This window comes from Sturnus vulgaris, chromosome 18 (assembly GCF_052056855.1).
Source record: "Sturnus vulgaris isolate bStuVul1 chromosome 18, bStuVul1.hap1, whole genome shotgun sequence".
NCBI classification, from domain to species: Eukaryota; Metazoa; Chordata; class Aves; order Passeriformes; family Sturnidae; genus Sturnus; species Sturnus vulgaris.
In genome coordinates, this window is record NC_142260.1 from 592485 (window position 1) to 607753 (window position 15269).

The 15269-nt window shown below is 42.0% G+C and overlaps 1 protein-coding gene across 1 annotated transcript in view; it reads right to left on the reverse strand.

The window, feature by feature from the left end:
* The window catches only part of OTOG (otogelin), a 127451-nt gene that overhangs the window by 15709 nt on the left and 96473 nt on the right, over positions 1-15269 (reverse strand). The window contains exons 55-57 of the mRNA XM_088175726.1: positions 2238-2280; positions 883-928; positions 223-419 (exon numbers count right to left, since the gene is read on the reverse strand). The gene's annotated coding sequence lies outside the window, so the exon portion shown is untranslated. The remainder of the gene's footprint in view (positions 1-222; positions 420-882; positions 929-2237; positions 2281-15269) is intronic.

Genomic DNA, 15269 nt, shown 5'->3' on the forward strand with positions numbered 1-15269 from the left:
AAGTTTCTTTAAACAGCTACAGAAACTCACAGTGCTGCTCATATTGGGTTGCTCTTATACCATAGTTTTAACTCACATTTACAAAAAAAGGTGGGGTTTGATAACATTTTAATAAAAATTCGATTATTTACAGAATATATTATTGATAGATATTTGCTAACAGGGTGCAGGAGTGAGGAAGGGGCACACCCTGAGCTCTACCTGCTTGAGAATATCAGGCACCTGTTTGTGAGGCTTTCCAGTGAATTTTCAGCTTTTGTGCAGTCCCCCAGGCTCATCCAGCATTTGGGGATGGAGCATCACAACATTTGTGGTTGGACTCTGTGATCTTTAAGGTCTTTTCCAGTCTAAATCACTCCATGACTCCACACAGTTTTGGGGCTCCTGAAGGCACCAATGAGGACAAGATAAAACAAATCCTGGGGAAGAGGCAGAAAGAGGTGAAAGCTCAAAAGCAAAAATAGTAGAAGAAAGAATTTTTTGTCACTCAAACAAAAAAACCCAAACCAACAAAAAACAACTCCATTAGAAAGATTTTAAATCTAAACAGCAATGACATTTTGAAGAACTGATATTTGAAAGCTTTTACCTCTTTTGACAAAAAATTCAACTCTTCATAGCACTGCATTTGCTTGAAAATCAGGTTATACTACATTAATCCCATTCATTTCCTAGCTGGATCTTCCAACTAAGATTTTAATGAATCTTTTATTCTCTTATGAAGTTTCAAAAAAATTTCAGCGTAGAAAGCCCTAGAAGCCAAAAAACTTTAAGTAAAATTTACCTCACTTGATTCAAGGGGCTGTGTAAGAACAGACTAATTTTGGGGAAAAAAAAAAAAAGTATAAAAAATCAAGGCCTACCTGCAGATGGTGAACTCACCATGGAGATGATAAACTTTCCCTAAGCAGTGAGCAGTGCAGATATCCTGAATGAATAAGTAAAATATAGGTTCAGGTTAGGAGGGTTCAAATTTCCACTGTGAAAGCAAGAAAGCCTGAATATCAAAGTCTAAAAATTATTTCAGTGACATTTGTACATGCAGACCAGCCTTTACAGCTGTCAACATTTAACAGAGTAATTAAATACATTCTTAAAATTCAGGATTGAAAAAAATGCTTAGTTTTCTCTCCCTACAAAATCTTCCAACAATGATTGTTCCCTTTCAAAGGAGAGCAAGTAAAGGCTCACTTTTGAAGCATGCATTTGATATGCACACATGCAAAACATTTGCTTTTATTGGAAGGGTTGGGGAAGAAGAAAAAAAAATAAAAACAAATGGTCAGCCTTTACCTGGCCACTGCAGTGGATATTTTTAAGGGGGTAAACATCAAATGAAAATGAATCAAAAATGAATCAAAAATGAATCAAAAATGAATCAAAAATGAAGGGCGTCCCATGTGATGCTGTGCAGCTCAGAGTGGGACCTGGCCCTGTGGAGGTCAGCAGGGATTTTGCATTTTGGGCTGTGCTGACACGAGCACATCACTCGTGGCCAAGGCAGACCTGTGCTCCTGGCGTCCTGCAGTGCCACTTTTACCTTCCAACACTTGATGGAGCAGTTTCCCTGGATTTCCCTGGGTCCTGCTCCAAGCTACCTTCCTGCCACCTCCATCCATCACATCCCCAACCAGCTCAGTGCTGTGGAAAAAAAACCTGCACAAACCCCGAGACTTGTACAAAAGCATCCTACCAAGTGTAACCTTAAAAACAAAGAAACTTAACATTCAATTCCTTACATTCATATTGCTAATTTAAAAAAAAATAAAATGCTGCAATCCCGTGTTGTTTGACTGAAGCCATTGCAATGTATTCTGACACAAGGAGAATTAAAAAGTGTTTGGATACACAGTGCAGTTCTTGGGGTGTCCCATGCAGAGCCAGGGCTTGGACTCCATCCTGATGGGTCCCTTCCAAGTCAGCCTGTTGTGTGATTAGGCAGGGATTTGGAGAACAGGCCTTAGGGCTTTGTTCTGGAACATCTTCCAGAAAAGAAATTGGCTGGCAGGCAGACAGTGTCAGGTATGGCCAGCATCCTCCAAAGGGGACTGAAATTTGTCTCAGTTTAGGACCAAACCTCAGCATGGGCTTCCCTGCTTGTGTCAACACTGTTAGAAATCTGCTTCTCTTTCACACAAAACCTCATAGAGAAAATAAAGAAGAAAAAACCCAAAACGACACAGACAGCCAAAGGAATGGACCAAACTGATTTGGCAAAAACGACCCCTCATTCTTACCTTATGAAAAATGCTCTCCACTTCATTACAGATACAAGCTCACCTAGAAATAAGGATACAGGACATTGTTCTGAAAAAATCCTCTGTAATCAATACACTGGCAAAATACACCTTCAGCAGCAGCAGCTCAATATCTGCCTTACTAATCCTTTAATCTTGTCTGCTACAGCCAGGCTGAGAGTGCCAACAAATGGCATGCCATAAAAGGTGGGTATTCTCACATACCTCCCTATGCTTTGCATGATTAGAGCTTAATTCTATTAATCACTAACTTCCTGAATAAAAATGGGGTTTGGGCAAGTTGTCAGGATTTCCTGATGACACTTGGGATCTGCAGCCTTTGGCTGAGAAGCATCCTTTTAAGCATAACATGAATCAAAGTTGCTTCCTCCCTTTTCTGTTTGCAAATTCCAGCAGTTTCCCTTTGTGAAAAGTGATTCTTACTGTGTATTTTTAATGTCAGATTTTGTACAGCCCTAATGGTAAAAGGTGGCAGAGCTGATGCCATGGGTGGCTGGGGAGGCACAGGTACAAGGCTGCAGACTGCTCAGTGAGATCTCTTTTAAAGAAAGCTGCTGCAAGTTTCTCAAAGTCTTATGTCTCAGTCTGCCAGGCATTGATTACTATTTTGATTAATAGAAAGACACCCTAAGAACAGACTATTGTCAGTTCACATCACAGTGATCAAGCCAAAACTTCTTATATTTCCACTGGAGTAGACACTCAAAAGGTAAAGAAAGTCAGGGACAAAAAAAACACCCCAAAAACCAGCAACAACAAATCCTGAACAAACAGACACCAAGAAAAACCTACCAAACCAAACCAAACCAAACCAAACCAAACCAAACCAAACCAAACCAAACCCAACCCAAAACCTCTGCTTTGATCCCATTGGATACAATAGTAAAGGTGAAACAAAAACGTACAAGAGCAGCAGGAGGGGAAACTCCCTTGGCATGAGTGTGTGGGCCTGGCCCCTGGAGCTGAGAGCAGAAATGAGACTGCATTTACAGCTCCACTGCACAGCCTCAGCTCTGTCCCCCTGCAGCTCCCAACAAGGGCATGGCCAGGAGGGAACAGCAGCAAACTTCACATTCTGCCCCGTGGCAAAAGCTGCTCCCTGCTTCTTCCTAAGCACTGTGGAAAACGGGCCTGGCTACTCTGGAGAAAACAGATCCCTTCTTGCTCTGCCTATTTCTCCTCCAGCTCTGGCACTGCAGGCTTGCAAGGACACCTGAGCACTGGAAATGACTCTGCCTCTCCTTCTCCATGGTGTGACCAAGACAACGGGAACATTTGATCCCATCACTCCAGGGCTGCACGGGGCACAGTGTGATCCACCCTGCTGCTGTTCAGCTGGAAAACACCCTGCAAACGTGCTTAGCCCATGTGCTTTGTCATTTAGCGTTAAAAAAAAAAAAAAAAAGAAGGAAGAAAAACCCCAAGTAAACCCCACCCTGTGGGGGAAACAGATCAGTGACGATTAAAGCAAGCAAAAGTGAATTTCTTCCCCCAGGGCTCTCCAAACCCCATCAGGACCTTTGAGACTACTTGGCTTAGAGGGTTGTAGTGAAACCAAATCGCAGGGCCACAGTCTGGGAGCACACCCAGGAGGGCACCAATGCACAGGCTCCCCTCACACTCTACATCCCCAAATTCCCACTGTCAGAACCCAAACTGAAGAGCTCCCAGCCTCACATCCTGGCTTTTTATGGCACTTTCCCTCTGTTGTTAGCACGTCTCTCCTTCCCAAGCACAAACAGCTTTCAAGCTCATGGAGCTCATTACTGAGCAGACCTTATCTGAAAGGAGCTGCTGTCCCTCAGGAACGTAGTGGAAAACATGAAACCACAATGAAAGTTATCTCTGGAAACTTCCCATGTGATGAGCTTAAACTTTGTTATGGTAAATATGCTGCTTCTGTTCAGCAACAACCTTGGCAGAGTCACAGTTTTTTTCCCAGAAACCAAGTCCTGTATTGCTATGTGACAAAAGTAAATAATGACTCATTAAATGATCCTAAGAAGAAAAACTGAAGGCTTGCTCCTCTCAGAGGTATTTGCACTGGGAAATTTGATAATGTCACCAACCACAGCAGCAAACATTACTTGAAGGTTTCCTCCCTTGGCTGAGCCAGCCAGGAGCACGCTGGCAGCTCTGCTCTCTGTGGCTGTGCAGTCACCTTCACAACAAGGCTTTGTTTTTCCATCCTCAAAGACTGACACAGAACAAGTTATATGTCCAAAGGGCAGCGTGAAGAATGAGCAGCAGTGTCCCAGCTCGTGCTGTGCTTCAGAGACCAGCTCTGTCACTGCAATGCTTATTGCAATTCTACCTGAGCTTACCTAAAAATACTCCACACCCAACTCCTTTGAGACCCTTTCACAGCACTTGTGCTAAACTAAAATCCCGTGCAAGACTCCCAGAGACAAGAGGCAGGAAAGCACAACAGAGGCTGTGACAATGTGAAACCCCTCATCCTCCACCACACAGCAGGGACCTGAAGCCAACTCCAAAGGCAAATTTAGATTGAAATAAATTATTCTTCACCTCCATTTCACAGCAGCTAAGGCCTCAGCACTGGCACAGGCAATTTGTTTAAGTTACCTTCCACAGAGCATTGTCTTGGCTGGGGTTCTGATGGGGGAGAGGAAAGAATGAATTTTCTATTTGCAACCACCCCCTTGGCATTGTCAGGCCTCTGCAACAATACTCCTTAGCAGCCTCTTCAGCACCTACAGAAATGGTGCCTTGATCTTTGATAGAGACTAGAGAAGCAAAAGTCATCTCTATTAGATTGAAAACTAGGTCAGCTCCATTTTAGAACAAATGAAACCCTTTAATGCATTTGTACAGCAAAAAATAATTATAAAATTCATACCTGGAACTTTAGTTTATTAGATGTAGCTGTCTACAGAAATGAGGATATTCATTCATATTTGCAGCCTGGCTCTCAACTATTGAGATTTACCATCTTTTAATAACATTTTCATCCAATTACATATAATTAAATCAGATACTATCTTTCTACAATAATTTCTTCACAGTGTAGGTTTATAACTGCATTTCTTGTTCTTTTAATGGTCATGTCTTTCCATGTACACTCCTTGGGCACCTCTGGGATCACCAGGTGCTCCCAGAACTGGCTGCCTTTCCAGGAGCTCCCTGCACACTCCTGGCCACACCAGCCTGGGTGCCAGCCCAGCTGCAGCTTGCACTGCTGAAATAAAGCTGGAGAGCAGCAGCTTCAGGGCAGCACTCATCACCCTTTCTTCATCTGACAAGAAGCTGTGGCTGGGCCTGTTTCAGAGGAAAAGCAGCCACTGAAGAGGAGGATGGATCTGCCCAGAGAGGGATGATGCTGCACCTGCAGCCCTGGGCTGGGCTAGTCCTGAGATCAGGAGGAACAGAAGGATCCTCTTTAACTGTGAAATCACACACTTCTATTCAAACTACACAGCAGTGATGCTGACACTCCAACTTGGGAGCCTTCTGCAAGGCCTTAAGTCAGAAGCAGTGCTCTTTTGAGGGTCAGTGTCAGAAAGCACAGAAAATTCAAAACTCCTCAGCTTTAGGGTTCTGACAGGAACCTGCAAGCAGCTCATTCATTTACCCTCAGCAGCACATCCAGGTGTCAAAGCAAAATGCACAAATGCTGCCAGCAGAAAAGCCAAGCTCCAAGGACAAATGTTCTGCACAGCAGGGACTGGTCATTCTGCTGTCCTTGTGCTGTGGGTGGCATTTTGGGGACTTTCAAACATCCAGTGCTTCATGGAGGAAACATAACAATATAAAACTGGTCTTCAAAAAGGATGAAATGAAGTGTGTCTAAGTGCTGGTGGCACCTAGCAGCACCACTCAGCATTCAGGGCAATGCTTTGTCAGATGCTATACAGACACACTCCCCTTACATTACTTATGAATGAAGGAGCCCTGGTTTAAAAAAGCAAGAGCAGCTGTTAGGCTGAACACTGGGTTCTTTGAAAGTTATGTGACATCTTTAGAAGGGAAAAAAAAGCCATAGCTCTAATCACAAAAATGTGTTGCTTATATAAGTGATGAAATAGAGGAAAGAGTTGAAGGATCATTATTTTATTTTTTTTTTAATGACCATGACTAATGCGAGTCCTCTTTGGTTACTTTGCCACTGAAACATCAGAGTGTAAAAATATTACCCACCTATTTGGTGCCTGTTGGAATAAGTCACTCTGCTTGTGCTGCTCTATAAATAATGGTATTAGTGGCAGGGAGTCAAACCATCTAATACAAGCAGATCCCCAGCACTTTACTTGTCTGGGCAAGCAAATGCTTCAACTCCACACATCTCTTAAAAGAGCAACTGTTGGCCAGTAAATCTTACCAGTCATACTTTTAGATTGTGCTTTGTCCGGGGTTTTTTATTTATTTATTTATGACAGTTTCTGCTTTTCAAGAATGCACAGGGAAGCACAATCTCCTTTCGGAGTTAGGGTTTCCTTAACCATTTCCTGCAGGCTACACCCTGGCTTTCTACTTCTATTTTCTTTCATAATGTCCTTGTAACTGGATCACAGGTAGAAATAATTCATATAGATAGAAATAATTGACTATGCCAAGTCCATGATAAGAAAGCCTCCAGTATCATTGAAGGCAGGTGGTTTTCAGAAGCAGTGTAGAACACAGGACTGTCACTCACTCATGCTGCAGCCATATGGCACAAGGCAGAATGTGAGAGAAAATGGAACAAGCCCCCAAATGTCAGGAATTCCTGCCACAAAAAATAATGCAAGGTCATGCTGGCATCAGGAGACAAACCACAGCCAGCTTGTATTTGATTAGGAATATTTATTAGGGATATACAGGTGAAGCCTTTTGTCCTGTTGAAAGGTAATGGTTCTAACAGCCTTTTTATTTTGCATAAATTTAAGATTTGATTTAACTAAACCCTTTCGGATTAAAAGCCTTCAATTGCTCATTTTTCAACAGAACAAGGGGCAACAGGTTTGATTAGTCTAATTTATACTCTCTGATGTGGGCGAGGAGGAACTTGCATTTCAAAGCCTCTAAGTTGTCAACACTCCTTGAATAAAGGATACCAGTTTCTGTTTCAGGCTTCACTGTAAAGAGTCGTTTTTATATCAGCAAGGATTTCCTTTTCTTTCTAATATAGCAATTTAATTGTCTAAAAAGCTATAAAATGGGCTGGATAACATGCCTGAATTGACACCAGCTCCATCCTTACACTCCCCTACCCCACCATGCACAGAGGGCTCCCAGGGCAGACTCCACAGTGCCTCCAGCACTCTCCTCTACAGCCCCTGCATTTGCCTCGGAATTCCTTGCTGAAGAAACTGCCTTGCAATGCAATAAAATTCACATTTCACCTCAAACACTCCTCACTGTGTCAGCAAAAACCAGCCCCCAACTGAAACACACCACAAAACACAGAGAAACACAAACTTCTAAGCAAAAAAAGTGACCTAAACTTAGCAGTGATTTCATCAAAGCCTCCTCATTTCCAGGTCTTGAGTTGAGATCAGTTTCGTAGGTTCATCATTTTAGTTAGTATTAGTATTTACAAAAAAACCCAAACCAAAACAAAATGAAAACAGGTAAAGAAACATTCACTTTCTTCCTCAAGTGGAAGTCAGATATGGGAGAAGATTAAAAAGAAATCTGAGTGAGATTCAGTTTGAACACCAGTTTCAGTTTTCACATTGAATTCAAACTGCTGCATCTATTTTTTAAGCATAATTTATGAAAATTTGAGAAGTCCTTTAAAAGACAAGCTTAAGGTGAAGTTATCCTATTACACCATATTATTACTATTAATTTTCAAAAGTGTTAATTAATTTTTCCACTACTCAGATTTTAGGCCTGCTGCTCTCTGATGTCCTTAACAAAGTAAAATATTTATAAATAAATTGAAGTGGTTTTTTTTTTTTACTCAAAGGTTGCTTTAAATATATAAAGGATCATGCAATAGTGTTTTGAAAAACAATGAGAAAATAAATGAGGTTCCTTTTGCCTATTACCAGAAAACACGATCTGGAGTGCCCACAGGATAAATGGAAAATAAATCCATTGGTTTCAGCCCACAGCCATACATCTCCTGCAGCTCAGAAGTGACTCCCCCCCAGTCCAGAGGCATGAAGGGGGTGTCAGCTCAGCCCATCCATCCAGCACAGTGCACATCAGCCCCTGGTCCCTCTGCAAAAGGAACCAGACACTTCCCTAGGGCAAGGAGGGATGAGCTCCATGGCCTGGGGGAGTGCTGGCCTGGCCTTGCAGCTGAGGAGGCTGCCAGAGGTGAATGCCTGAGTGAATGTGGATGTTCCACTGAATGTGGATGTTCCACTGAATGTGGATGTCCTATTGGATGTGGATGTCCTATTGGATGTGGATGTTTTATTGGATGTAGATGTTTCATTGGATGTGGATGTTTTATTGAATGTAGATGTTTTATTGGATGTGGATGTTTTATTGAATGTGGATGTTTTATTGAATGTGGATGTTTTATTGAATGTGGATGTTTTATTGAATGTGGATTTCCTATTGGATGTAGATGTTTCATTGGATGTGGATGTCTTCTCCCTGCCCCACATGCCTGCACCTGCAGCACCTCAGTGTCTGCTCCAAGGCTGCAGCTCCCTCACAAGGCTCAGGTCAAGGTAGGGGAAGGACCAAAGTTTTCCTTGCAACCAGTGCTGCCTTGTGCACTTTCCCAGGAAAAGCAATTCAAGAACATGATTTCAGCTCCCCTTTCCCCATCCAAACTCACCTCTCACACTTGTATGAGCTATGGCAGTACAGACTGCATTCAGAACCACAAACCTTCCATGGTTTGATTTCACTGCAAGAAAACTTACTCCTCTCTTGCTACAGGACCAGGGAGATGGAAGAGAACAGATAAATAAGAAAAGAATGAGACCATGTGACACTGCTGTGGATTTCCCCTGGATGCTGCCACCACTCAGTCTGGGCAAAGCCACTGCAGGGGCTGCAGCCCCATTGACACAGCCCCAAGTGACACCTTGTGAAGGGGAATGCTGAGAACAGGGAGCCTCCAATCATTCACAAACCATTTCCAGCCCTGGACTCTCCAGTCATTCACAAACCAATTCCAGCCCTGGACTCTCCAATCATTCCCTGAACTCTCCAATCATTCACAAACCATTTCCAGCCCTGGACTCTCCAATCATTCACAAACCAATTCCAGCCCTGAATTCTCCAATCATTCACAAACCATTTCCAGCCCTGGACTCTCCAATCATTCACAAACCATTTCCAGCCCTGGACTCTCCAATCATTCACAAACCATTTCCAGCCCTGGAAGCAGTGTGGGTGTTAATTAGCTCTGGCAGTGCAGGCATTAATTAGTTTTCCCCATACCCAGAGAGCACCAAGAGCTCAGTCTGGCACCTTCAGCTGCTTTTTATTCACTGCCCATCAGCACTGTCAACTAAGTAAAGGCTTTTTCCACAAACTAGTTTTTAAAAATTTCTGCTTTTTTCAAGTGAAAGTTCCAGTAAAACACTGAAGGAGTAAAACACTGAACACTTTTAATTTTATTGCTGTCAGGCAGACCATGAACCATCAAACAATCACATTCTTTCTTGCATTCATGAGTTTGATGTTTCCACTACACAACAAAGCTCTTGCATAGCTGGAGGCATACAAATAGGTGAACATAAAAAAACTGTTTGAAGAGTTTAAATTTCAGCCTTGGGTAGAATAGGAGCCTGAGTCATGCCCTTGTGTAGACAGCATAATTTTCTGTGCTCAACTCTTCACATCTTTTAATCAAGCTGGAAGAAATTCTGAGAGAGGCATATTCCAGGAGCTAGAGGGATACAGGGCCAGGATTCCTCTGTGTGCTTTTTACTAAGTGAAGGGCACACTCGAATTTCTAGGTAAATAGTCAAGGAAAGAAGGTACAAAGTTTTAAAATTAATAAACTGATTTGAACAGGTGGGAAATATTATCATTACATAATGACTTCTCTGGGCAGATTAACCTTGAGTCTCAAGAGACCTGAGAGTTCAACAACATCAGCTTTAATTGATGCACAAAGGTGTAAAAGGTTACTCTAAACCTACCTGAACGTTTCTATGTAGTTGTTGAGCTACTTTACATCTCATTTGGGCATGGGAATAATAATAATAATAATAATAATAATAATAATAATAATAATAATAATAATGTCATTTTATAGCATAAAAAGAAACATATTATTTCAGCAATTACCTGGACTAGGATAGAAGCAAGAAAGGAAGTTGATGTGCAGGCCTAGGAACCTGTTACTTCCTTCAGTTTAAAATATTGCAGACAGGTCAGTCTGAATATGTGCTAATACTCAATATTGCAATAATGATCTATCATCACTTAAATACAGAACAAGAAGGTGGTTACATGTCAAATTAATATTATTGACTTGCAACATCAACTTCAATTTGCTTCTAACGTGCATCTTATTCCCAATACTAAGTGAAACTGCAGGCATTTACAGAGGAAAGGAAACCCCACAACCAAAGCTTATTCCCTCCTACCTCCAAATCTGGAGCACAGATCACGGCAGGGACATCAGCACTGCATCAGTCCCTGATCCAAAAAGCATCAGCTGACCTCAAATAATGAAAAAGCCAAAAGGCATAACAATGTGATTTCCCCCATCCACCATTTGTTACTCAAGCTTATCAGGAATAGAAAAAAGGGAAAGAGTAGCTTTCCAAATACAGAGCACCTCCAGTTATTTCTCTAACTTCTGTGCTATAAATAATTAGATTTGCTTCTCTATTGATGTTAATCCTTATAATATTGACTACCGTGTATTAATTAAAAATTAAGAAAGTATATTAAATATTAGTTAAGTATTAATTTTCCAACATTAAATTCTGTATTACCCTTAATTTAATTTAACCTAAAATAATAAATACAAGAGAGCCCTTATTTTGGCAGCATATTGTACTTTGGAATAATTTAATTAATCTGGTCTTAGTAAAATTTGGAATCAAAGTCCAGCTGTTGAGCTGTAATGATTCCTGAATCCCTGGTATCACACTGAAAATGTTTCCTTCCTCGCATTACTGCAGGACGTCTAACATTTGGGAAGTTCACAAAGACAGTTTTGCAGTCAATTAAAGCTTGTCCAAAGTGCTGTTTCTTCTAGAAATATTGACAATCAGGACTGAAATGTGCTGCCTTCCCTGGCCACACCTGATTTCAGCCTGATGAGTCAAAACAAAGAAAGCATTGAAGGGGCATTTTAATTTGAAGAGGTGTTTTAATCAGCACTCTGAGGTGGTTTTTCCCCTCCTATTCCACTGGCTAGTTTTGGATGCAGATACTGGTTTTGTAGGCGCTTTATGCCCTCGCAGTTTTGAAAGTTTGTTTGATTTCCATGGCCCTCCTGTTGTGATTATCTCCGGAGCTGAAAGGTGGCTCCCCTCGGATATACAGCATGCAGTGAGAGAAGAGCAAACTGAGGGAAGGAAAAAGGGAAAGGAGAAAAGGGGAAAAAAGGGAAAAAAGTGAAAAGGGAAAAAAGGGAAAAAAGGGGAAAAGGGAAAAAAGGGGAAAAGGGGAAAGAGGAAAAGGGAAATGGGGAAAGGGAAAAAAGGGAAAAGGGGAAAGGGAAAAAGGGAAATGAAGAAAGGAAAAAAAAGGGAAAAGGGAAAGAAGAAAAGTGGGAAAGGGGAAAAGGGAAATGGGGAAAGGGAAAAACAGTGAAAAGCGAAAAAGGGAAGGGAAAGCAAGGCAAGGCAATATTCATATATCCCCCTCTATTTTCCCCTCCTATTCACCATACTCATATCCACGTTTCTGTGGCTGGTTGCTGGTGGCTGGGGGACTTTGCCCACATCCCCAGCGAGGCACAGTGGATGCTAAAGGCCACCCAAAACACATCCCTGCCCACCTGCCCTTACACTGCAGCTCTCCTGCACTAACCCTGCAGGCAGCAATGCATTTCCTTCCCTGCTCAGCCCTGGAGCTGCCCTGTCAGCCGAGGTTTCCTGTGACTCGTGCAGCTGTGGGGCTGGTGGCCCTCCTGTCATCCCCGCCCTGCTGCCCCTAATCCAGCGCTGGCCACAGTCCCACCAGTGCCTCGTGAAGAAACAGCTGGCAGTAACTGATCCCTCTGTAATTGTGGCCAGTTAATAGCAGAGGATAACACTGAGATAAGGACCGAGGGCTGGTGGCCAGCTGCTGCCGAGTTAACCCTTTCCTGGCTTAACCAGGGCTGCTCTGTGCCCCTCTCCAGCTCCCCTTCTCTGCTCCTCCTGCCCTTCCTTCAGGCCTTTCGTGCCTCCCAGAATAATTGATTTGCAGCCTGATTCTTCCCTTCCACCTCCTGGTCAAGGCTCTCCACAGCCACGGTGGTGATGGGATGGGGTGGAGCAGGAACCCTGCTCTGTGGGAAGCCTGGAACTTTCTGTGCTGACACTGACCCTCAAAGGAGCACTGCCTTCAACATGAGCCCTTGGAGAAGGCTCCCAAATTCGAGTGACAGGGTTAAAATCACTGGTGTGCAGTTAGAATAGAGGTGTGTGATTGCACATGAAGGGGTTTGAATTTGGGGTTTCAGGATGTAGCAGTAGGTAATGGGATAAGATGGAGGCTCTTGGGTGTTGTCACTTCGTTCTTGTTCCTTCTTCATGATTTCAGGCAGTAGTTTTTGGTGGGACAGAAAGCACAGGTGTTTGGTTATTGGGCCAAAAGTATAAAGAACATAAATGTTAGCTTTTAATTGAATAGTTCACCTTTAAAACTTGTAACTAGTTGGTACACCTCCATTTTCACTCACTTTTAGTTTGCTGGCTAGAAGTGTTGCAGAATTCTCTGTACTATAGATAAGATTTAATAAACAATCAAGTCCAAACAAGAAAATCAGTCTCTTAGGCATTCAATCCTGACTCTGAGTGAAAGCAGAAGAAAAAAGAAGAGAGCCACTAATATGTGGTACCACTAATAAGGTGGTGCTGCCATCACTGCTCCATTGTAATGAGAGGTCAAAGAAGAGATTTCTCCAAAAGCTCAGGTCCAGATTGATGCTGCTATTCACCCAGCACAACCCAGTTTAAACAAAGGAGTTGCTCTGTGCTTCAATCAAATTCAGCCTTCAGAGTAATTATTGAAAGAAGTTCCTTATTCCAAGATACAAGTGCCAAATTTAAAAAAAAAGAAAAAAAACCAACAGAAAAATAAACTTCAAAAGTAAGATACATGAAGCACAAGCAATTAATGTAAAAGCAAGCTCTATCCTAAATCAAATGACTGAGATATTGCAGCTTTATCTGCAAGACTTGTATTCCCACCCCATAAAACCCAAACCAGCACATACATCACTCCATGAAATACTTGTCATGCACTGCTCACGTTGTCAGCTTCTCACTCCAGGAAAAAATCAACTGTTGCTAAAATTTATTCCAAATAAGTTCATCTTGTCTATGTCCCATTTGAACTCGGGGATATTTTAAAGTCAAGGCTTTTAGGAAAAAACTAAATTTGACAACATAGATTTGGGTTAAGATGCTGAAACTTAATTCACATCAAAAAATCTTGTTTTAACTTTCTAAGAAGGGGGAATACCTAATATTACTTTTACATTATATTGGAACTTTCAGTGTTGCTGATCCAGACAGTATGAATAGAAAAAGAGAAACTCAAGGACAAACATTTTGAAGGTTTTTTCCAAGAACAAAATGGTTTCATAACTTACTCAAAGTTTTCCTCGACAGAAAGCTTAAATAATTTTTTTCCACTCTAAACTGAAAGAGTGACTTTCCAAATTCTTAAAATCCTGTGCAAAACCCCAGTATTTTCACTCTTCACGAGATCTGTGACAGCCTTAGCTTGCTTATGTGAAAGGCAAGTACTGGCCACAGAAAATAAAAAGACCTCCTATGTACAGCTCAGAGTAGCCACAAACACACACCAGCCTTATGGGTTTGGTAATCTGGTTAAAAATAATCCTGTTTAATAAAAAAGGAAGAAGTAGATATGAAGTAATTTCACTGTATATAAAATATGTCACTATTTCAGTCTAAAGCCTGTGGTTTATCAAACTCCTCCACCTTTTTAAGCAAAAAAAAAAAAAAAAAAAAAAAAAAGAGTCACCATTGTCAGACATTCTCTGAGCTGCTGCAGGCTGTATTCCCAATCCCACACCAGGTAGTACTCCAGTGTAGGTGCAGCCCTTAGGTAGCAAATGCCCTTTCCACAGATATCTCAGCTCTGAATAAAGTGTAAAACAGAGAGGAATTAGAAATTTTCTTTCCCCTCTATTATGGACACTAATGGAGGAACCAATTCCACTTCAAGTCCTCTCATGCCATCTGTATCCCCCCACAGACAAAGAGCACTTGCTGTTCTTGAGCATCAAGAGTAAGACAAGCCCAGAACAGACTTTCCTTGCTGTTCTCTGGCAGGTACCAGGCAGATCTTCTCCCATGCCAGCAGCAGTGCCTATAAAGACCTGCTTTATCCCCTTATTATCACCAGCATTCAGCAGGAAAAGCAGCTACAGTTCAATCACAAAAGACATCGTGTTACAATAAAAGACATCATCAAATCAACATCAGTCAATGCAGCAGCAAGAAGTCACCATCAGGTCAACCCCTGTATGACAACACAGACAGTGCTACTGTGAGCAGCATCAACTTCTGTTATATCCATCATGTGTATACTCCAATAGTTCACCAAACATTTTCATTCATCTCATAAAATAAACCTCTGAAACTATTTCAGAGCTTTCATAGGAAAGTCTCTGGGGGTTTCTCTCCATTGTGTCTGCTTGGGAAGAAGATGTGATTTGTGCTGATGCAGACCCCTGTATTCTGTGCACATCCTGTGCAAAGAGAGTCAACCTGACCCAGTTCATCCAGCAAGGCAAGTGAAAAGGCAGCAATCTAAACCTTATATTTAGGGCAAGAGGTTTTTCCTCTCTTAAGAGGTGTCATGAAAGTGCAGCAGACTTGGCTATCTCCATTGTTTTGTCTGTCAATTAGTAAGGCATTGAAGGTGTGGCTGCATATACCATTTACCCCTCAACCT